We start from the raw sequence: 22,694 nt of genomic DNA, 5'->3' as shown, positions 1-22,694 counted from the left end.
TAAGATAAAAAACATAAAAAAGGGGAGAGCTTCTTCCATTTCAAATATACATCACCTGAATTGTATTCTTACTTTGGCAAGAAGTTTTTGAAGACAATAAAGGAAAAAAAAATTTTTTTCAACTATCCTTCAGGGGTGAGGATATGAATGTACTGCCAAGTCTACTGTATAGATAATACTCAGAGGAGTAAGTACTAGTAGTCAAATGACGTGAATGTTTCATTCTGTCACCTACAGATGAATGGAGACTAGATTTGGAGACACTTCATGAAATATCACAGTCTTCAGTTTGCAGGGTTGCTTTCATGACTGCAGATTACTGTCTTGTATTGTGATAATACATGGCATTACTTGATTTGCAGAATTAACTGCTAGGGGCCTGTTTATAGGAATTGAAGATGACTAGTCAGCTTTACAGAATTTAGAAGAAAATTTGTAAAATACATAATTTAAATTTTTTTTTGATCCTTCTATCCCAACAAATGTAGGGTGACAAGGAGGTTTCTTTTCTGTTATTTTTCTGTGGAGTTGGATTTTTATTCAAAAAAGAAAAAAAGATTTATTTCCATACTTCTGTTTGCTATTTTAATCAGTATGGACAGTCCTGGCATTACTGTTGGAGTCAACTAACAATATGTACATAAATAACAAATAATAACACTAAGTACATATGTATTTTTTTCTTAGAGGTAGTCTGGTGTAAGCAAATCTTCTTCATATTTAAAGTTTTTATCTCTAATGCCTTGATTGTTCCTTCTGTTGTCTTTAAAAATTCTTCCCAGTCTAACCAATGAAAATGGGAAGCTTGATACTTGGGTTCATGTTTTAACAGCATCTGTTCTTAACTCCCTAAGATAAGCTTTTCCCTTTATTAACTGATAGAAGCACTTTCTATGCACAGCTTCCATGTTGTTGAAAATGAACATAAAATGACTTTTTCATATTGCATTAAAAGATTTGTAAACTAAAGGGAAATTGGAAAAGGGGGGGGCAAAAAACAATGTGAAAAGTCAGGTGTAAGAAATATCCTTTGTCTTCAGAGTTTCTTGAAATGTATTTACAAGACTCTCTAGTCTTGAAATGTGCATGTATATGTTTTGAAAGATACCGTTCTAAACCAACCAAAGTTCTCATTTGTGGGTTTGTAGAGAAGAAGCAATAGCCCTCGTGTCTCTACTGAGGGCCATACCAATTGAAAAAGGTGGAGGAGTTGTCTTGAGTGTGAAAACTGACTGTAAAATGTGATCTGTTTCTTTGCTTGTCCTATTGATTATTTAATCAATTTTTTGTAAGGCATATGTGTCTCTGCTGCCTATTCCTTACTCAAATAGTACCCAAAAAGTAGCTCAATGCTACTTCAGACAGCACTAGCATCAGATCCTGTTTTAATGACCATGCATAATGATATGCATATGCAAATGCCTGATGAACAAAAAATGTCCATTATTAGTTATGAAGTTAAATTTTAAATCAATTTAAATTTTAAATTTTAATTAAAAATTAATCATCTAATTAAAAAATATGAAATATTAAAGATTGTGTTTTGTTTCCAGCCATAATACATATGGCTTTTTCAAATGCTGGCATATGCTTTGGCCCCAGGAATAGGTTCATGGATTTAATCTGAAACTGGGAACATAGGAGAATTCATGAACATACTAGGACTGTAGATTTAGAAAAAGGGGTAACATCAGAGAAAGCAAGGACCATGCAGAGTAACAGGGCATTGTAAGGAAATTTTGGCAGGGTTAAAATTTTGAAGTGCTATATGTGCAATAACTTGCTATATTGCTTTCCAAGACAAAGGATAGTTCAGTGCTAAGGGCAATAGCCTGGAAGATAAGATATTCTATTATAAGCTTCTATTTTGCAAACTTAGACAAATCTTCATCTTGTACAGTCTGCAATAGTAGCCTTTTGGAAAACACTCCATCTGATTATGCGTTCATGGGAAAGAGTGCCACTGTGCCTTACATAGCTGCCGTAGGAATAAATAGTTCATAGATGTGAATAGGAATTAACCAACATAATCAAATGCAAAACAGAGTGGAGCTGGATCTGTGGTCCACTTAGGCTTTACTCTTCCCTGGGGCATGTGTGTGACTCAGGATTGCAGAAGATACACACATAAGTTTCATATGTTCTTCAAATCTTTCCATAATAGTGCTATCACAGACCCAACTTGGCATTTGTGCCTCTTGCAAGAGGGTACCCTGGGGAGGAAATCAGAGTTTACTCACAATTTAACCCACAAGTATTGCAACCCTAATATGGGATGCTGGTGAAATCAGCATGTTCCCAGGAGTTGAAGTATCTACCTATATTCATTTTTGTTTGTTTGTTTGTTTGTTTGTTTCACTAAATCCAGTTTAACTGCTACAAATCATTTGTCCAGCACAGAACAGCAATATTTTTTGCCAACATGTTAATATCTTTAGAGCCAAACTTGGCAGTTTTTCTATCTGTGTCAATGCAGACTAACAGTAGTTCTATACACTACAGGTTTTACCCTGTTTCCTCTAGGTTCTTACACTAGGCCCAATCTGTAGTACTTGGGTCTCTAAGAGCTATGAATATAAATGGAGTCTTTAGCTTCTGGGCGTTGCAACTTCACAGTGTGAGAAGGAAAAAGGGCAGAAAAGGCAGCTACAGATGGTAACTTTTCAAGGCCTTAGCAGAGACAAAGTATTGGGCCTTTTTTCTGTTACCAGGGTAAATCAGGAAACCTTCCAGGCTAAACTTCTACTTGCTAGGCTGAATATTGTGACAGTCTGGACCAAGAGTGAATGTCTGAGATATAAACGGAAACTGCTTTTGATTTTCTGTATATAACGGAGGTGACTGCTTTCCAGGACAGATTCACCCACATGAAAATGCTGTATTTTAAGAGAAACAAGGCTTGTAAGGAGAAGTCTGGAAGTCTCCTTCCAGACAAGAGGAGTCAATGATACTTATTTTGGAGCTCTTCATTTTGAAAATTTGTGCTGAGAACCATATGAGTGGAACAATGCTTTGATTCTTTAATTCAAAATTATCAGTGTTCAATAGGCAATGAAAGACAATAAAGTGTAGGATCTTCCCATACTCTGAAGACATCAGAGATGGAATAGCTTTGCTTTTATTGTCCATTCATTTCTTGTTAAAGCCACCTTACTCTGTCTTTTGGTCTTGCAAGTGGTAGATAACAGACACCTTTCATGGCTATAGAACAAGGACTCTGGTGCCATATGCAAGTATATAAAATATTAAAGGAAGGAGGAAATGAGGTGCCTCCTTCTAGCAGAGAAACCACCAACAATTTCATGCCATAAATTTTAAGGAATTCTGCTTTTCCTTTTTTAAATGATTTTTTTGATTATTATTCCTTCATGAAGTTCTGCCAAGACTATAAGAACCTCAAGAAGCTTAGTTTCAACTACCTCCTGAGAAGGTATATGATTGCAGCACAGAAGAGTGCAGGTTTTAAGCAAGGGTGGAGAAGGTCCAGTAGAGCAGGATACCTAAGTACATTCTACTATCACTATGTTTGCTTTGTTTTCTGTGCTGTCTGGGAAGTAAAGAGAGAGACTACACAGACCGCTTAAACAGAAGGCAGTTAGTTTTCTCAGCCCACAGTTTTCTCTACTGTTGTTGATCGTACTGTGCATTATAAAAATATTGACATATAGCATCTTTGTAGCACGGGCACTGTATACATTTCTATGATGTGAAGTGCCTAGGGCAGTTATTCCTTTTTATGCTTTTTAGAAAGTGATTGATTTAATGTCAAACAGTCATTGCTGCATAAATAAAAAGTGAAATATTTACTGAACAGTGTTTCCCTGTCCATTGATACACACAGAGATTGAGATTGAGCTGAGAAATTATTTTTATTAGACTCTTACAAGTGCAGAACATTTCCACGCTGTTTAAAAACAAAACAACCCCCCCCCCCAAAAAAAAAAAAAAAGTCCGAAAACCAGACATTATGCATCCAAGGTGCTACATTTTTGGCTTCCGCTGCTAGCAATAGATTCAATGATAATAGAAGCTCATTCCTGTATTTTCAGTGTACCCAGTAGTACTGAAATGAGAAGGAACTATTTTGAAGTAATCTGTCATCTGGGACAGCTATCTTTGAGGGCATGGAAATTAGACAAATGGAGTGGCATAGCTATAATGTTGGAAAATGTGCTGTGGGATGTCTCTCATTTCTAGATGAATGGGAGGAACGACCATACATATTCTGGGTATTAGCTGCATGGTGGGATAAATTTGCAGTGTTCCAGCTGGACCTGTATAAACGAAGTATACCAGTGTTTATCTGACTTAACTGTTTGCTGTATAGTCCCAGTGATTATTGCCAGGGGGCTGCTAGTAGGACAGGTTTTTGAAAGTGGAATGGATAGAAACAAGGATAACAAGAAAATACCTGTGCAAAAATTTCATACACTGGAAAGACATTTATCTCAAACCTATATTGCATGAGGAGACTTTTGAAGAGCCAAAGGAGTATCTTTTCGCAAAACTTCCTCAACTTTCAGTGATCAAGTTATATGTAGCACCTTGTGACCAGAATTAGCATCATCATTACAGTCCAGTTTTTATTATGCTTCTTTTTGAAGAGGAACACTGTTGTTCCTGCTGTGAAAATAGTACTTTGCAGTTTATGTTGTAAAGTCTCTCCTGGGGAGCTGTGCAAGGAAGATTGAGGAACAAAACACAGCTGCTTGACAGTCATGCAAAAGGATTTTGTGAAATAGTGAAACAAAAGGAGATGTAGCCAATACAACTAAAGCTTAAAAACCCCCCTTACAGGTGGTTATAGTATGGCATGCAGATTTTTTGAAATGGCTAAAAAAGTAGTACAGACTTAGAATTATTTAGCTGTAATGTTTGAAACTATTTTGAAATATTTTCTTTGGGTATGTGAATGTATGTTGGGCAAATAAAACATTTGCCTTCCATGCAGTATAATTTGAAATACTTAATAAATTCTTGATTTTTATAAAGATGGTGTGGTAGGATTTAACCACTAGCCGGAACAGAATACAAAAGAATAATTTTGTGAAATAGATGGTCCATTTCTCATGGCTGACTTCTAAGTTACTGTGTGTTTTAAGTTCCTTTGTAGTGCAGGCATATACATGGTAACTAATGTTAATGGTTTAGAAAATAGTGCACCTTATAAATTCTGTAAGAATCAGTAAACTTATAAGGGTCTATTGCTGTAAATATATGATGCAGGATATTGATTTCAACTTCTATGTGTATACACTTGATCTTACTAATTTCACAGTTATCTATTGACTTTTGTAGTTCTTTAAAAAGCTATGTTTGTAGTCATTTAAAATATACGAAAATGATTCAATAACTGCTGTAAGTATTGTAAAAAGTTTCTGGCAAGTGCTTCACCTCATGTTTTTTATAATTAATACTTTTTTATATTTCTACTCATGTCCCTAGATGCAAAATTTATCAAATATATTTTTCTCCTCTATCAGTGAATATTTTGGTTACCTTTTTTTTCCTTAGTTTTAAATGTACAAATTTTCCCTTTTCTTGCACACCTTTTTATGACAAAGAACTTGCTACAGTCATTATAAATTTAAAGCCATATGTCAGAAAGCTTCTTCCAAAAAGTAGAGCAGTCACTTTAAACAAATTAATGAAACAGCAATCCCAAATTTCTTGATTGTCAATGTAAATTCCTGTAGTCAAGACTTTCAGAGATTAGTTACTCTGGAAAATCAAGAGTAGGCTGCTCAATTTATAAGACCTTTTAAGATGTCTTCATGTACCCATAGTCATCAGATTTTTCTGAGAAATTTGTCCTAACTTTATTCTTCACAATTTTTTTTACTCATTTGATTTTGATTTTTCTTTCGGCTCTTTGTTGTCCTACATATTCTTTTAATGTGATTGATTGTTCAGTTGTATTTGCTCAATGAACATATATGGAGGAAGTTTTCCTGCTGCCAGCTAGTAATATCAGCTATTATTATATCTTTGTAGAAGTTTATTTTTCTTCCTTCTGTTCCTCACTGAATTTCATGTCACTGAATTTCATCCAGACAAGTCTCTGATTTACATGCAATACTATAAAATTATCCAGTTCAGTTTCATATATTTGTGCATGTGCATGGGATCAATTTTAGGTTTTGAAATATTAGCAGTAGTAGAAATTTATGCCTGGTGTTTTTAGGGCAGTTTGGATGGTCCTAGGAGATAAACATTGGCTTGAAATCAGTAAGCTGGCTAGACTATATCATATTTGCTCTTGTTATATTTCTATGAAAGAAAAGAAACTTCTGGGTGTTAGTTCATAGATAGTTGTCTGACAGTTGTTGTGATCTAAGAAGAGGAATTGAAATAATACGGGACAAAAGGAGAGCAGTTCTATTTAGCTTGAAAGAATTCTTCACCGGACAGTTTTGGCTAAGAATGTACACCTGTTGAATACTTTCAGACAACAGCTAGATGACTAATTTTAGCATGACCCCCATTTGGGTATTCCCATTCTAGTGTCTAATAACTGTATATGGTGTTACAGGCATTTTTGATAACAAGAGTGAGTATATGATGTTGGCCACTTGGAAAATGCAAACTAAGCCATCCTGAGCAGATCAATTTTAAACCACGTTTGTTTTATACTTTTTTACTGCTCATTGATACCTATGATGATTCAGTCCCCTGTCCCAGACTGTCATCCCCAAATCATCAGAAATCTGTCAGAAAAAAGTGACAATGAGAACAATAAGAAAGGATTTAGTAGGGGGAGGAGGAATATTTCTTCTGCCAGTCTGTCCTTGCAGAACCAGTATCAGGTGTTGTAAGCACAGAATTAAAATGAAATTTCCTAACTCTGAAGAGCCATGACCTGCTATATACAATAGGTTACCATTTTGATCTGGTTCCTCAAAGACTGACCCAGATATAGATATAAACAGAACACAGATACAATATTATTAATGTTCTCTACAAGAAAAGGCAGAACATTAACTATGTGTGCAACTGCTAGCTGTTCTGAATAAGGATAGGTTTTTTTAGACTTCTGTGTTATAATTTTGATATTTTGCAGCGCTATGTGTCTATGTGCATATGTAAAAAAATCTAACTTTTTCCAGTTTCTGCCTGGATGTAAGGTAGTTCAGTTTAAATAAAACTGTCATTCAGATTTGCATTGTGTTGTTTTTTTAATCTATTTGTAAAATGATGGGGCATTTGTCCTTTTTAATTGATACAAAAAATAAGTACAAAGTAGTTTTTCTTACACCAAGAATTTTTAGAATGCCATCACTTTTCCTGGCACTAGTTGTTATGCATGCATTTAAGGCCCCTGGGCTTGTGTAGAGTCCTATCAGTTCAGTATTGGGGTTTAAAATTATGCAAGCTTTCATTGTTCAATGGCCTAAACCCACTGTCTCAACTGAAGCCAATGCCTAATGAAAGCCAATGCAATTAATCAAATGCCATGTTTCCTGTTGTTATTGTAATCTGTCACCTCAGTTCTGCATGCAATTTATCTATCTGTATGTTCACTCACTTAACAAACTCATGATATTAATTAGCAATGTAATTGTCATTACTGCACAACATGAAAGTAAAATTGACAGCAGAATTCTACTGAATTTTTTCATGTCAATATTTCATACTGATTAAAAAAAGTAACATAATTCTAAAGATTATCTGTTTGAGGAGATGATAGGATGATTAGTTGCTCAACCCCTGACAAAGTCAGCATATCAGTAAGAAACCCAGTGGTATTAGCAACTTGATAGTTTCAATTTAATAGTTATCACAGCAGATATTCTTACGAGATGCCTAATATACCATAATAAAACCAAGGCAGTTACTAGAAAAACACATTCATGTAGTAGGAATGTCTTCAGCTTTCCAGACTAGTGGTTTCTGTGAATGCTTATGTCTTATCAAGTGCACCATTAGGATGACAGAAATGTTTGCTGAAATGTAGGACATGTTTGACACTAGTGTACTGAAGTGACAGTAAAATTAAATAATAAGTGCTAATCTTCAGATACAGAAAAAGCCTAGTAAGAATGCTTTTTCACATATATCTGGAAGAGTAATTTAGAAATTAAAGAAAACTTAAGTAATACTTCAGCTTGCTTAGCCTGGCAATAGGTCATAAAATAGCATTTATTACTGTGATTGTTAAGTTTTCTAAGATTTGACATAGGAAGCAAAAACTAAAAAGAATACATACAAAAATATTGTAAATATTTTTGACAAATTTAAAACATTAAAAAGAAGCTGAAATTCAATGGGTCTTGTCAAAGCAAAAATATTTTTATTATCAGGACTAGTAGTAAAACAATTCTGAAGCAGTGACTTTTAAGTGATGCAACAAAGCAAAGGAGGTTTCACTGTACTAGTGTGGTAGGAGGTTGAAAGAACTGTGATTTAAGTGGCTCTATGGGGAGGGAGAAACTTTTATGAATACTCTAAGGCTTAGGAAGGATATAAAATCCTGTTATGATATATATCAACTTCAGGTATTTCAGTGCTTTCTGTAAACTGACGTGAATTTCTGCAGCCGACTTACTACTGTTCCATTTATCCTTGTGTCAAAGATGCATTACTAAAGTTACCACTCACTAGTTCAGTAGCAAATGGAATTTCTTTGTCTTCACTTACAAACGGATAAATCATTTGCAAAATTGTGACTTAAGTCCACTGTGATTTAAATTACTCCATTAAAATGATTTCCTGTAAAACTACTACAAAGAATCTACAGTGATGTAAAATGTTAGCTAGTAATAGTAGTATTTTAGCATTTTTTTTTATATTGAATGCATCTTGTGATGTACAGTGTCAGTGCATGCTTAATATGACAACAACATAACAGAATAATGAGTTAATTTTTCTAGTGGAAGCGTTTCAATAAGCTTTTCAGTCACATACAGTCAAAAAGCACTGATTAGAGCCAGGTGTTTCATTAGGACCATCAATGCACCTGAATCTTGGCTTATGACACAGTGGTGTTTCATAGCATTGACATATTTCAGGAGAAATTGCCTTAACAGTGTATATCTGAATTATTGTTATTATCTGAATTATTGTTGTTAGAGCAGGACCCCTCTTGATCATCTACCAAAGGTCTTGGGGGTGTGGGGAGGCCCCTGCTGACTGGAAGCTAGCCAATGTTACTCCAGTTTACAAGAAGGGTGTGAGGGAAGACCCAGGAAACTACAGAGGTGTTCCTCAGGGTTCAGTTCTGTTCAATATATTTATCAATGATCTGGATGCAGGAGTTGAATGCACCATTAGCCAAGCTTGCTGATGATACCAAATTAGGAGGTGCTGTTGAATCTTTTGAGGGACAAGAGGCCTTGCAGAGGGATCTAGATAGATTGGAGCATTGGACAATGATTAATAGCATGAAATTTAACAAGTCCAAATGCTGGACTCTGCACCTAGGATGGAGTAATGCTGGGCACAAGACTAAATTGGGAGAGTGGCTGAAGGGCAACACTACATAAAGGGATCTGAGGCTGCTGGTTGGCAACAGGCTCAATATGAGTCAGCAGTGTGCCCTGGCAGCCAAGAGGGCAAACCCCATCCTGGGGTGCATCAATCACAGCATGACCAGCCAGTCAAAGTTACCCACTCTATTCAGTGTTGATGTGGCTTCACCTTGGGTACTGTGTGCAGTTCTGGGCCCCACAAGAAGCATGTGAAGGTCCTTGAAGGTGTCCGGAGGAGGGCAACAAAGCTGGTGAAGGGGCTGGAAGGGATGTCCTGTGAGGAGCAACTAAAGACTTTGGGCTTGTCTAGTTTGGAGAAAAGGAGGCTGAGGGGCGACCTCATTGCTCTCTGCAGCTTCCTGAGGAGGGGAATGGGAGAGTGGGGTGCTGAGCTCTTCTCCCTGGGATCCTGTGATGGGATGCATGGGAATGGTTCAAAGCTGCATGAGGGGAGGCTCAGACTGGGCATTAGGAAACATTTCTTTACCAAGAGGGGGGTCAAACACTGGAACAGGCTTCCTGGAGAGATGGTCGATGTCCCAAGCCTGTCAGTGTTCAAGAGGCATTTGGACGATGCCCTTAATGACAGGCTTTAACTTTTGGTCAACCCTGAAGTGGTCAGGCAGTTGGATCATTGTAGGTCACTTGCAACTGAACTATTCTATTTTGTTCTTTTCTATTCTATTCTATTCTAAACAGTAATTAAAAAAGATCACTTAAAGGAGAACAATAAACGTGATAGCTTCACAATTCCCTCAATGTTCAATCAGTGTAAGTTTTTTTTTTATCTGAACATGAAATTGTCTTGTTCTTTCTGTGCATATTCCCTGCCTTTCAAAAAGAAATTTGTCCTGGAACAGTACAGCCATATTTTTGTATCCCATCTAACTTGGCTAAGAACTGTTCTTCATTACTGTGAATATCCTTGTAAAGAACTCCATGTTTTATGATAACTGCTATGAATGACAGTTATAAAGAACATTTTCTATTTAATAATTTGAAATTCAATGCTTCTAGCTTAGTACCAAGCTCAAAAGCTCATCTTAGCTCCCACATATTCCATTGTTTCAGCTGTTGCACTGCCATGCTTTCACTAGGCCTGTAATTTATTTTCATAAAATATATCTTCTTGTCTTAAATGGCATTATCAGCCCAGCTCCTAAGATAAACAAATCTGTATAGACACCCTCTATCTTAATGTTCACACAGAGATTTATTTGGGTTTTGGCTGTATAGATAAGGAAGAGGACTATCTGGGGAATCCTCTTCATTATACCTGCAGCAAAATGACTTTCAAGGAAAGAGAATTGAGAGGCTGAGAAGTTGCCAGGGATTTTTTTTTGCAAAAAGCTACTGTCACTTGGAACTTGATTTATGGCAAGAAGATGAAGCCAAGTGCAGAAAAGCCATTAGTAAGTCCAAAAGCAGTCATTTGTTGTGGCGTGTTTCATACAGCAGACAGAGGACGGCATTGAAAGTATGTTGAAGTCAGTGAGAAAATGGTCTTCTTAGCTGGACTTCAGATCAGTCAAATCTTGAGTTTGGTCATTAGTTGCAAAATGTCAAAACCACACAAAAACAAACAAGCAAACAAAAAATAAAAAAGAACCCAACCAAGGAGAAAAAAGTGTCAGGCTGTAGCATTCACATTTTTCAAATCTGGAAACCTAAATTTAGGCTTATTGGTAGTTCCTCTGATGGATACTGAGCACTTTGTGTTTCTAAGGACCCTTAGACACTTCAAAATTCTTGGGTTTTTTTGCTTGAGTCCTGAAACAGGAAGATATCTTAATATGAGACACATGGGCGGGGGGTGGGGGGGTGGGGGTGGGGCAGGTTTTGTTGTTGTTTAATGAGTTGCCTAAATTCAAGTGGCCATGTAAGTAGATATTCTTAAATGGTGGCCTAATTTTCACATGTTCTGAATGTAGCATTTGTTTGCAGCAAGATCCTTCAGAAACTCAGCCCATAGAGTTCAAGAATCTATAAGGTTTTAGACTTAATGCTAAAGGCTAAGTCATGGGAGAGAATATTATAAAATACATTAATACTTAAAATGAATTTTATGTGCATTTGAAACTTCCGCCATTCTTAAAAGATAGGAAGCTGTGCATGTGCTGTGTATTATAGAGAGTTTCTTTCTAATGAGTGAGTCAAATAAACAAGGTGATGTTATAGATATTTATTACTAGTGTAATTTCTTCACTTGCAGAAATTGATTTTATTGCATGAGAAAAGGGGAGGGGTGTGATAGGACATCAGTTGGTACAAGTTGTTTTGAGACTGGATTTTTAGATTAAAAATACAAAGAAGATAGAGCTAAGAACCTCATGGACAGATTTATTGCAGATTTCATATTGGAGGGAAGAACAGAAGGAAAGGTAGAGGCTGAACATAACTAAGGACAGTTTAGCTTTCACTCTCACCTGTTAATATAGATTGTTTTAGGCTCTGGTGCCTGAAACATAAGTCTTAATTCTGCTTTGCAGAGAAGTCATGATGATTGGTCAAATTTTTTTTAAGGTAAACTGGGAGAAGGGAGAAAAATTTAGATGAGGCCATAAATAAATTCTGGTTTTAGTAGATCTATAATAACTAAGTTTAATTCACTTCTGCTTATAATAGTAGGGGGGACAAAAACACTCTCCCAGTAGTGAAGTCATTTCAATGTGCTCAGAAAATGTTAATGTGTATCTTTGAAATCATGAGCTAAGTTTAAAAATAATTTAACTGTTTTAATGATTAAAATTTATGGGTTTTGATCTTGTAGGACTTCAGTTTTCTATTTTTTTTTTTCTATTCATTAAGAAGAACTAGAAAGTTTCAAAAGAATTACCTGAGAATGAGTACTGATAAAATTCCTATAGTTAAATGGAAGTTTTGATATTTTTAAATACTCCTGGAACACTATTTAAAAATTATAGAGTAGTCATTTGGTTTACAGTAGAATTAGTTTTACTTTTTATTTTTTTATTATTTTTATTATTAAGGTGTTTTTTTTTTCCATTTTCTTAGTATCTCAATAATGTTGATTAATCTTATGACTTACTGTCTGCTTAAAATAAACAGTGAAATGATCATGTTTCATTAAAGAAAGGGGAATACTGATTTTATTAGGAATCATGTTAAACCTGGTATACACATCATGAACTTTTGGGTACAGTCATTAAATTTAGCTTTTGAGCATTAGATGTCAGTAGTGGTGAAACTCAGAGCCACCTAAAATGGTGCAACATTTTTGGTAATGTTTCAGTGATGAATTCTTAATTTTGTGTTCATGAAAGTCAATAATTGATTTCATTTTTTTTCTGTCTATACCAAAGTTATTGCTAGGAAAAAGCTGATATGTGGAACAAAGAGCTGAGGGTTCTTTGCTAAAGGGACAATTCATTTCATTGTTTTCTTTTACCAAAAACTGGTAGAAGTGTAGCTGGTCTCAGTTTTGGCTTGATGGCATTTGGAACTTCATTCAAATACATCTGCCAGTTACAGTATGATAACTGCAGTTGTAGTTCAAGGGTCCTCACTACGAGACAAGTCTGTAGTGTAAGGACATTTTAGTTAGGTGAAAAACAAATAGCAATTTAAAATTTTGATAACTTTAAATTTTCTAAGCATTTAAAATATAGACGAAAAGATGAGATTACTGAAATTGGTAAGTACATGGTTATAATCTCACAGGCAGATAGTTCTTTCTGACTGTTCGTACCTCTATATGCTTTGCTTTCTTTCTCCCAAACAATACTTTGTTTTTCCTTTAGAGTTGGCTAGTTCTCTTGTCTTAGACCATGTAAGCACTCTTTGTGGGCAGAATATTAAGATAGTGTAGCAAGCGCCGTCTTCCTCCTGTGAGAGAATGTTTGAGTCCCAGCTCTTCTGTCCACTCTTTCATCCATCTGTCCAGCGGTGAGAAGTTACTTTCATTCCTTTCCAAAGCCAATGTTTATTAAAGGAAGAGAAGAAAGCCACATTTTTTTTTTCTCAAGTTTTTATTTCTGATAGACTGGCAAGAAAAATAAGATTAATTTTACTAAGGGATGCTGTGATTTCTTCCTCAGTTCATCATGCCTGCAAAGACCATTGATGGTCACATGTCCACTTACTCTCTTTTAAACAAGGGATAGAATCATAACCAACAATTCATTGTTTTCATCTTCACCACCTGGTTGAGAATCCTTTCTATTGATGGGATTGCTAGCAAGTTAATTCACATGCCTTGTACTAGGCAAGAAGTTAACAGGAGAAAGTTGTCCTGGCAATGCATTTCTTCAGTTACCTCCTGTAGATTTCACAAGGCATCTCTAGCCCAGTCATTTGTGGTTTGTTCTTAAAAGTGAATGTTGAAAAGGTTGCAGTTTAGCTTTTATCCTGGAGACAAGATAAATGGTTAGGTCAGTGGTCAATGAATGAGTTGTTCTCAAGAGAACAGGAAGAACTGGGATTCTGCTGTTGCTTGTATGGATCCTAACCACATGGGAAGGCACAACTCCCAACAGAACAGCAACATTCCTCACAGTGGCTGACACCTTATTTTTTCACTCCTAGACTTACCATCAGTTTGGTTCCCAAGTGACCCTCTCCCATCTTGCTCCATTAGATTTCTTTGGATCCCAAAAAGCTGCCTACACTTGCAAATTGCATCAGTCCTGATGCATAAGAGCCTTCCAGTAAGCACTATAAGCAATTTTTACCCCAATTCTTTCAAGAAAGCATGAATATTTAATGTCATACTAAGAAGATTTGGTTTTCCTTTCTTTGCATATTGTGGAGGAAATTTCTGGGTTTTTGCAATTCTCTGTTATACCATCATTTGAGAAGGACTTCATGTCCATATGTTTTAAAATTTTAAATTTTAAAATAAGTTCTCAAATGATTAAGTGGCTGAGTAGGTAGGTAGTCACATTTGGGTAGAGATCACCAAATTTTACATATACCGGTTTTGTGTGTGTTTAAGGTGGATGGCTTTGGTATTTGTTGTGCCCTGTGAAATTAACCTTCTGAATAAAGGAGAAAATTAAAAGAGTTGTTTTTCAGCAGAGGTTACTGATGAAGGGAGAATGAAGCAGTGAAAATGAAGGGCAGAAGGTAGATTCTGTATTTTTAAGAAGCTTTTTGTCTTCTGTTGAAAGATTTCAGATCTCTTTTATGTGTTTCCTGTTGCAGTTCAGGTATTTTTTTCTTTTCTATTTATGTTTAAAATTAAATGAGAGTAATAGTACAATATACAAAAAGTTGAAGACTATTATTGTGTCTTACTTATATAGTACAGTATAATACAATACTCTATCAAAGCAGTGCAGTAAGACTGAGAAAAATAAAAACAGTCTCTCAAATGCCAACATGTAGGTAAACTAAAGGTAACAAACTGACTATGAGTTACAGAAGGGATGAGGGAAAGAGCGATCCTGCCATCAGCTGGGATGTTAATGGATCTGATTTGAACATTATGGGGTTTACCGCTCTTCAAAAAAATGAGTTCTGACAAAAGAAGTTGAGGAGTAATTTGCTACTGTATCTATACCTAAAAATCTTTGGGGGCATAATTTATTCCAGCCCCACCTCACTGAAATTGCTTATTCCAGCCACAGGAGGTCTTACCCATATGAATAGCTCTAGAAAAGACTTAACTTTATTTATTTTTTCCTGGTACATTTGCATCAGTTGGGGATATTTTATCATCATACCACAGGCAAATAGAACTATTATGGGCATAGTCTGCAGCGTATACGGTATCTTAGAGAAGGAGTGGGGTGAATAAAACTGAATTTGCTGTAAATACAAAGCATCAGCCTAGGGGTAAGCAAGAAGAGCAAAGGAAAAAATAATAATAATAATAAAAAAACATTTTGGAGGTTAGAAAAAGTATGTAGATGGTGCAATCTCAAAAACAGAAAATTCTATTCTTAGAAACAAAATACTGGGTTTTGTCGGGTGCTTTTTAACTCGAACAGTAAAAAATGTTTGAAAGAAGCAATCTGCATTTTCCCCTTCTTTCCCCAATCTACTTTATTTAATAAGTATTTAATGAATTAATTTGAATTACTGGCTTCCTTTTTACTGCTAATAGGAATTGGGACAAGCTGCTTAAATTCCTTGTTCCATCATACACTTATCTTTACTAGAGATATAACCTAAGTACCCACAGGAAGATTTAAATAATTTAGGGTTTGTCCTGTGTTATGACATTTCCTACCATATTTAAGATCAAAGTATTAGATACTGCATTTAGATAAAACCCTGAGTAACAGGAAACTTCTCCAATGTTTTCATTGCTGCACACCAGATCAGTAGAGATTTTGTTATCCTGCAAAATCAGTGGTGATATCTTAAGGTGCGTATTGTATCCTGGCAACTTAGTCTCTGCTGTCTCAAAGCCAGTAAGTAATGTGAGCAGTGTATTGCTTCTTTTTAATCTTTAGGAGTATTTTATTGACTTTGACAGAATGATCACAATAAGTAGTGCATGAGACTTTGGCTATTGCCTCTTTTTTTTTTTTTTTTTTTTTTTTGTGAGTTTAATGAATAACCACTAACTAATTATTTTTCATTTAGGATGTAGTATGGCTTGATACTAGAGTAATTACAAGGAATTTTCTGATTAAAAGGACATTTATTAAATCATTTAAGACCTACAGTAGAGATCCCTAGTGCTCTTTCATTTTAGCTTTTAGAGACTGGCACAGTTTTGTGAAGTGGCAGCTGCTATAAGAGACATGAGAATCCTGAGAGTGGAATGTAGGAATGGGTGTCAGTGAATGGAATTCAAGTTCATCCAAGTCCGAAATAGTATACAATAAGTTTATTTCATCTTAAGAAAATTAGGCTAGACAATTTATTTTTGTTACTCAAGAAATAAATATAAAAACTCCAAAACCACATTTCTCCAGGTAAAGTAAAATGCAGTTCCTACACATTAAGTAAAATAACGTTACTAATGCAAATGAGGAGAGTGAACTCTGGGCAAAAGTAATTCTTTTCTGTCTTTTTTTTTAATTTCATATGGTCAAGCTATGAATGCAGGCTGGGGTTCTTCTTACCATCCCCTTTTTATGCTCAGTTTTTCTACAGAAATTGTTGTCAGCCTATAGTTTCAGGATGTGGCAGAACATATCAACAGAACGATATTTGAAGCACAATAGACACCCAATAGCATGATATTGTTATCTGAGCAACTGCTGCACTTAAATCCCTCTATTATTGAAAAGGCCAATATAAGCAGGGCTAGTCAATGGCAGAACTGGTTAGTCTGGTTAGTGTTGCTAGCTAATTAGGGGATGCACCTTCTATGCTTGGCCACATTGTTTTATAACATGACATGGTAATATAGGAATGGATAACAAACTTAATTAAGTGCTTGAGCCTTATCTTCTTTTCCCACTTTGGCTGCTGATGCAATTGATGTGCTTTAAATTGCCCACTTTTAACGTTACTTGCATTATAGTAAATTTGTTAGGTGTGTGTATTTTCCAAGATGTAGAAGTTAGGTGTTCTCCCCCATTCTTTGAGAGTTCTGCAGTTTTGGCATGCCTCAAATGACACTGGGTGGATGTTTGGAAAAGGGTTGTTAACTACCGGAGAAAAAAGTTTCTGCTACAGACATGTGGTAGGCCTACCACCCATTCCAGCCATCATACAGGTTTTGCTGTAGTTCTGGATTTTGGGAGGGCAGCTTTCTCTTTAAACTAGAATGAGAATTTCAGATAGCTAGAGAAAAACTGGTATACCACATGTGAGTACTGAGTGGAAGATTCTTATTCAAGACTTTCTCAAGATGTGTTGAATAACTTCTATTATCTAATGGATAAACTACCACATATTACATTTTCAGTTAAATAAATAATTGACATTAAATATTGTAGCATCTTCTTCCCTGTAAGTTGGGGTTTTGGCAGAGATAAAAACAAAGGTTTATACAGTTCATGAAGTTCTGAATATGAAATTTACATTCCAATCTCTTCTGCCAGCTCCTTACAGACATAAAATCACCAAACCAATGTTGGTTTAATTTGACCACATATGAGAAATACAAAGATATTCACAGTGGAGTTTTCTGACTGTTATTGTGACCATGTTGTTTATTGTTTTTCTTGTAAAATTAATCACATTTTAGGAATGTGTGTGCTTTAGCCACAGAGCCTGGCTGTCAAACTTAACATTTCCTTTGATGACTGTGAGGAATCCAATAGACATAAGTGGGCTGAAAGACTTGGTGTTCAGGGCTAAAGAATAAAAAATTCCTTTGGTGAATAGGCTCCAGAAGAACCATACTACACCGTAGTTTCTCTGAGACCCTTAAAATTGTCTATAAATAAAAATTGACTATGAAGAAAGTCAATAAAATTGCCTCTAACTAAAGTAATGGCAGTAGATTCTTTATCTTGGACTTTTTGAGTCTAGCAGGAGGATTGTATAACTTGTCAGAATTTGCCATGGCAATATTGAAATAGAAACAAGGTGTTTGAAGTCTATGTAGTATTAAACACAGCTTTAAACATTTTACTTTCCTTGGGTACTAATTCAAAGCATCTACTCTGTATACTACCTATCCTATAGAACATGCTAAAAAAATTTGCATATTACTCTCCACCATGAGTCCCAAATATAAACTTTTTTACAGTTGTTACTACTGTTTTAAGGTGAAATTCTGACAGCTTGCCGTCTTTTTATCGGAATTATTTTAAGTTATTACAGCAGTTTAGCTCCATCTGGAAATCACAATCAAGTGTGCATATACCTATTTGTTCCTTATATGGATTTTTTATGTATGAGGAAATAAAATCAGTAAATATTTTATATCTACAAAGACAAAAATGTCTTATCTATCTCAGGGACAGAATGTCTTTGTTTTCCTATATTCTTCAACTGTTTAAAACTGCTGTAGAGGCTAGCTCTATCTGTGAAACTCCTATTTTCTGAAATAAAGGTTCATTTTTGTGTGTTTGTGGAAGGGCAGCCATAAATAGGCAAACAATTCATTGCTGTTTTCTAGCTGTCTGTAAAGATACTTCCAGTATTACCTGCATTTTGAGGGAATCTGTTAGAGCTTTTCTACTTACAGAATTTTATCACAAGGCTCACTGATACTCCTGCTTAGGTTTAATCTTCCAGAGAGATGTTTATGCAAACATTGACATTTAAATTTGAAATAGGTTAAAAGCCTTGTCATGGGCAGTGTGATGGGCAGTGTGACTGGATTTACCAATAATCATTGACTTTCCATCACAAGTACTGCCAGAGTACCACTGTTTTAACTTGAATGAGCATGCCTCTGACTCATTGAAGTGCCACACAGAAATAACAGTTGCTTCTCATAAAGTCAGCCACAAAATGAAAACATAGCCTGAGGTTATTGTTATTGCTGTTTTAAAATTACAGACCCTAGATTTACTTGTTAAGACTTGATATTTGCATTTCGCTGTAATAAAAAGGATGTTTATTTGATGTCTTTTAAATGGCTCTACTGCTCATTTCCATGAAATTTGGCAATATAAGCATGCATTTGTAAAGCAAAATGGGAACTGGAAAACCATCCATTGGAAATGGCATCACAAACACATGATTTCTTTTTTCATTTATTTTATTGCCACTTATTTTGGCACTATTTTTTTTTTTTAATTCTGCCCATTCTCATTCTGTATACATTTATTTCTGTCAAGGCAAGCATGTCTTCAACTGAGTGGGTCAGTAAGCAGTTCTTTTTAAAAGGATTTTAATACCTCCTAGGAGTTAGTAAATGTGAGATTAGGTAGAAGTGATGTGTGTCAAACACCTGGGGGGACTGACTGAATTTCATTTGCAAAGTATATTCCAGGTCATTAGTACCTGAGCTGCCTCCTACTTTTAGCAATTCCAGATATTTATGAAATCTGCAGTGTAGAATTATAGAGCTCTAATAGAAAATGCAGAAAATAACTGAGCATGGAATAGCTTAATCTTTCTGTTTTAGGAGTACATCAGTGTGTATTTTTTAAGATTATGGAAATATAACAGGTCCCTGAGCTTCAAATCACTGGATGCTGGGATAATACATTGACGAAGGTTCATGATACATTTGTCCTGTTACACTCATCTCTGCGTCAGATCTTGGCCATTGATAGAAGTTGTGTACTAAGCTAAATGTCTTTTTGCTTCAGGTACATTGATTGTTTTATGTTCTTAACATATATCTATGGAAAGACAGCTTCATAAACTCTATAACGTGATGGTAAAATAGTTTCAATAGCAAGCTTCAGACATTTCTGCTGCTCTTTGTAAAAATAAATAAATAAACAAACAAATAAATAAATAAATGGCTCAGTGTAAAAAAAAAAAAAAAAGGCCCCCAAAGAAATACAAACCAGAATCCCATTAAAATGAAGACAGCTAGTTTACTCTGTTTATTTATGGCACTTGTAACCTACATAAGTATCAACCTGTCAGGTAATAAAATATGCTAAATAGACCTATGTTAATGTCCCATTGTCATTGTTTTAATACATGTTGAGGCACATTATTTCTAATCAAGTGATTTATTGAAGAAGTTGTTGACAGAATAGATTTATTTAATGGTGCCCAGGAAAAAGAAGAATTTGACAACAAGTTCTTTCCAGATATATTGCCAAAATACCCCACATCTTCTTAACAGTACTATTTTTGACGATTTTGTGTTGGAAGTCACAGCCACCTTGCTGAATGTAAATTTTATGTTGGAACAGAGTGTTCCTAAGTAAACAAAAATTTTAATTCATTGTACATTTAGGGAACAGGATATCTGTGCTAATATTTCAGTAGGAAGGAAGTTAACTCTATCCCAGCCAAAACCAGGACACTACCTCATAAGAAACTTAGGTATATGGCTGTTTAAGGAAGCCAGCTTATACCTCATGTAATCAAGTGAAGGCTAGCATTTCTGCAAAGAAAGGCAACAGTATCCTGGGCGGTGAGAACAGGCACGGAACCAGAAGATCAAGGCAGGAATTACTCCTCCTGCGCTAAGGGCTCGTTAGATCACGTCTGGTTCCTGATTACAGTTTTCAGTCACCTCAATACACTAAAAATATAGATAAAATGAAAAGAATTGAGGGAAGGCCACTGAGGCAGCAGGGCTAGAGCCATTGCCCTGCAAGGCTGTGGGATTGGGGCTAGTTCAGGAAGGAGAAGTGACGACTCCAGGGGCATCCAACAGCATCCCCGACACTGATGGGAAGGGTAGAGGAGACACAGCCAGGCTCTTCACAGTGGTGCACGGTGGGAGGGCAAGAGGCAGCAGTATAAGCTGAAACATGAGAGGCTCAGACTGGAGATAAGGAGAAACCTTCTCCCCACTATTTTGGGTTTGTGTGGCAGGGTTTTGGTAGCAGGGCAGGGGCCACAGGGGTGGCTCCTGTGAGAAGCTGCTAGAAGCTTCCCTGGCTCCAGGTCAGACCCGCCTCTGGCTAAGGCCAAGCTCATCAGGGATAGTGGTAGCGCCTCTGGGAGAAGAGATTTAAGAGGGGGAACCTGCAGCGGAGAGGGGAGTGGGATGTGAGAGGAACCCTCTGCAGACACCGAGGTCAGTGCGGAAGGAGGGGAGGAGGAGCGGGGGAGGAGGGGATGCCCCTGCAGCCCGTGGTGAGGCGGCAGGCTGTTCCCCCCCAGCCCGTGGAGGGGAGCGGGGGAGCAGATGCCCACCTGCAGCCTGGGGAGGAGCCCACACCAGAGCAGTCAGATGCCCCTGAAGAAGGCTGCTGTGACTCCGTAGGAAAGCCCGCGGTGGAGCAGTCTGTGACTGAAGGACTGCAGCCTGCAGAAAGGGACCCACACTGGAGCAGTTCCTGAATGACTGCAAGCTGTGGGAAGGACCCATGTTGGAGAAGCTCATGGAGGGCTTTCTCCCGTGGGAGGGACCCCACACTGGAGCAGGGGAAGAGTGAGGAGTACTCCCCCTGAGGAGGAAGGAGCGGCAGAGACAACGTGTGATGAGCTGACGCCAACCCCTCTTCCCTGTCCCCCTGCGCTGCTGAGGGGGAGCAAGTAGAGAGAACTGGGAGTGGAGTTGAGCCAGGAAGGAGGGAGGGGTGGGGGGAAGGCATTTTAAGATTTGGGTTTACTTCTCATTATCCTGTTTTGATTTGATTGGTAACAAATTAAATTGATTTTGTTTTTTCTCCAAGTTGAGTCTGCTTTGCCCATGACCGTAACTGGTGAGTGATTCCCTCCCTGTCCTTGTGTCAACTCACAAGTTTTTCATTACTCCTGGGGGTAGGAGTGAGTGAGCGGCCTCGTGGTGCTTTGTCGTCTGCTGGGCTTAAACCACGACACCCACAGGGACAACAGAGTGGTAGGGCCAGGGCCCAGTGAGTTTGGACCATCTCCATTGTTGGGGTTTCATGCCCTGACTAGATAAAGACCTGAGCAGCCCAGTCTGAGTCAGCTCTGTGCAGGTGCTGGCGCTGGAGACCTCCCCAGGTCCCTGACAGTATGAGTGAGCCCCTGATTATGTTGTTTAGAGGGAAACACATTTCACAGCTAACCTGCTTCTCCAAGAATGTTCATAGGCCAGTGTTCCTCTCCATTCCTTGACTTTCATTAATTAAAATCAAATTCTCAATACAGAGATGCAATTCCATTTTCTGAGGGCAACACTATGTGCATTCCATTTCAGAAACTTGGTATGATGTTAATTTCAAAGTCCTCATAAGCAAAACTGATTTAAAAAGAGATTGTATGATTTAAAAAGAGATGCTGTTATTGCTGCTGGGTAGACTAGGTTCAGTCATGAGAGTTAGGCACTTCTTCATTACTGTAATTAGCAATACAGAAAAAGTTAAAATGAAAACTAAAAAAAAAATAAAAAAAAATTCTGCCCCTGGCTGCATTTGACAAAGAGCAAGAAGTGATTTTTTTGACAATGTATTACTTATAATGTACAAACAGATAAGATGCTTTAAAATCTGTTTAACTTTTTGAAGTCACTATGATTAAGCATTCAAATATATTTGTCAGTTACCTATTAAACAAAGCAGTTATAAAGAAGCTGGTATAACTTTACATGGCATACTAAATGTAGAGAGGAGTTAATTTTTTTATTAATCTGGCAAAGTGTCACTTTGGAGAAGGTCCGTAGCTGTTATACATCTGATGACAGTTCCTCCATTTCAAAGCCTGATTTGAAGATTGCCAGTTATAACCATACTCGGTAGAAGTATACAAACTTTTTCAAATGTTTTCTTACCTGTCATAGTATGTCAGAGAATCTGCCTTTGATGT

General features: G+C 36.8%; 1 protein-coding gene across 2 annotated transcripts in view; it reads left to right on the top strand.

Moving 5' to 3' along the window:
- Positions 1 to 22,694, top strand: part of PTPRD (protein tyrosine phosphatase receptor type D) — a 376,703-nt gene that overhangs the window by 159,171 nt on the left and 194,838 nt on the right. The gene's annotated exons all lie outside the window — the stretch shown is intronic.

The sequence above is a fragment of the Buteo buteo genome, chromosome Z, assembly GCF_964188355.1.
Source record: "Buteo buteo chromosome Z, bButBut1.hap1.1, whole genome shotgun sequence".
Classification (NCBI taxonomy): domain Eukaryota; kingdom Metazoa; phylum Chordata; class Aves; order Accipitriformes; family Accipitridae; genus Buteo; species Buteo buteo.
Note: the sequence above shows the minus strand (reverse complement) of the source record. Positions and strands in the feature narration are given on the sequence as shown.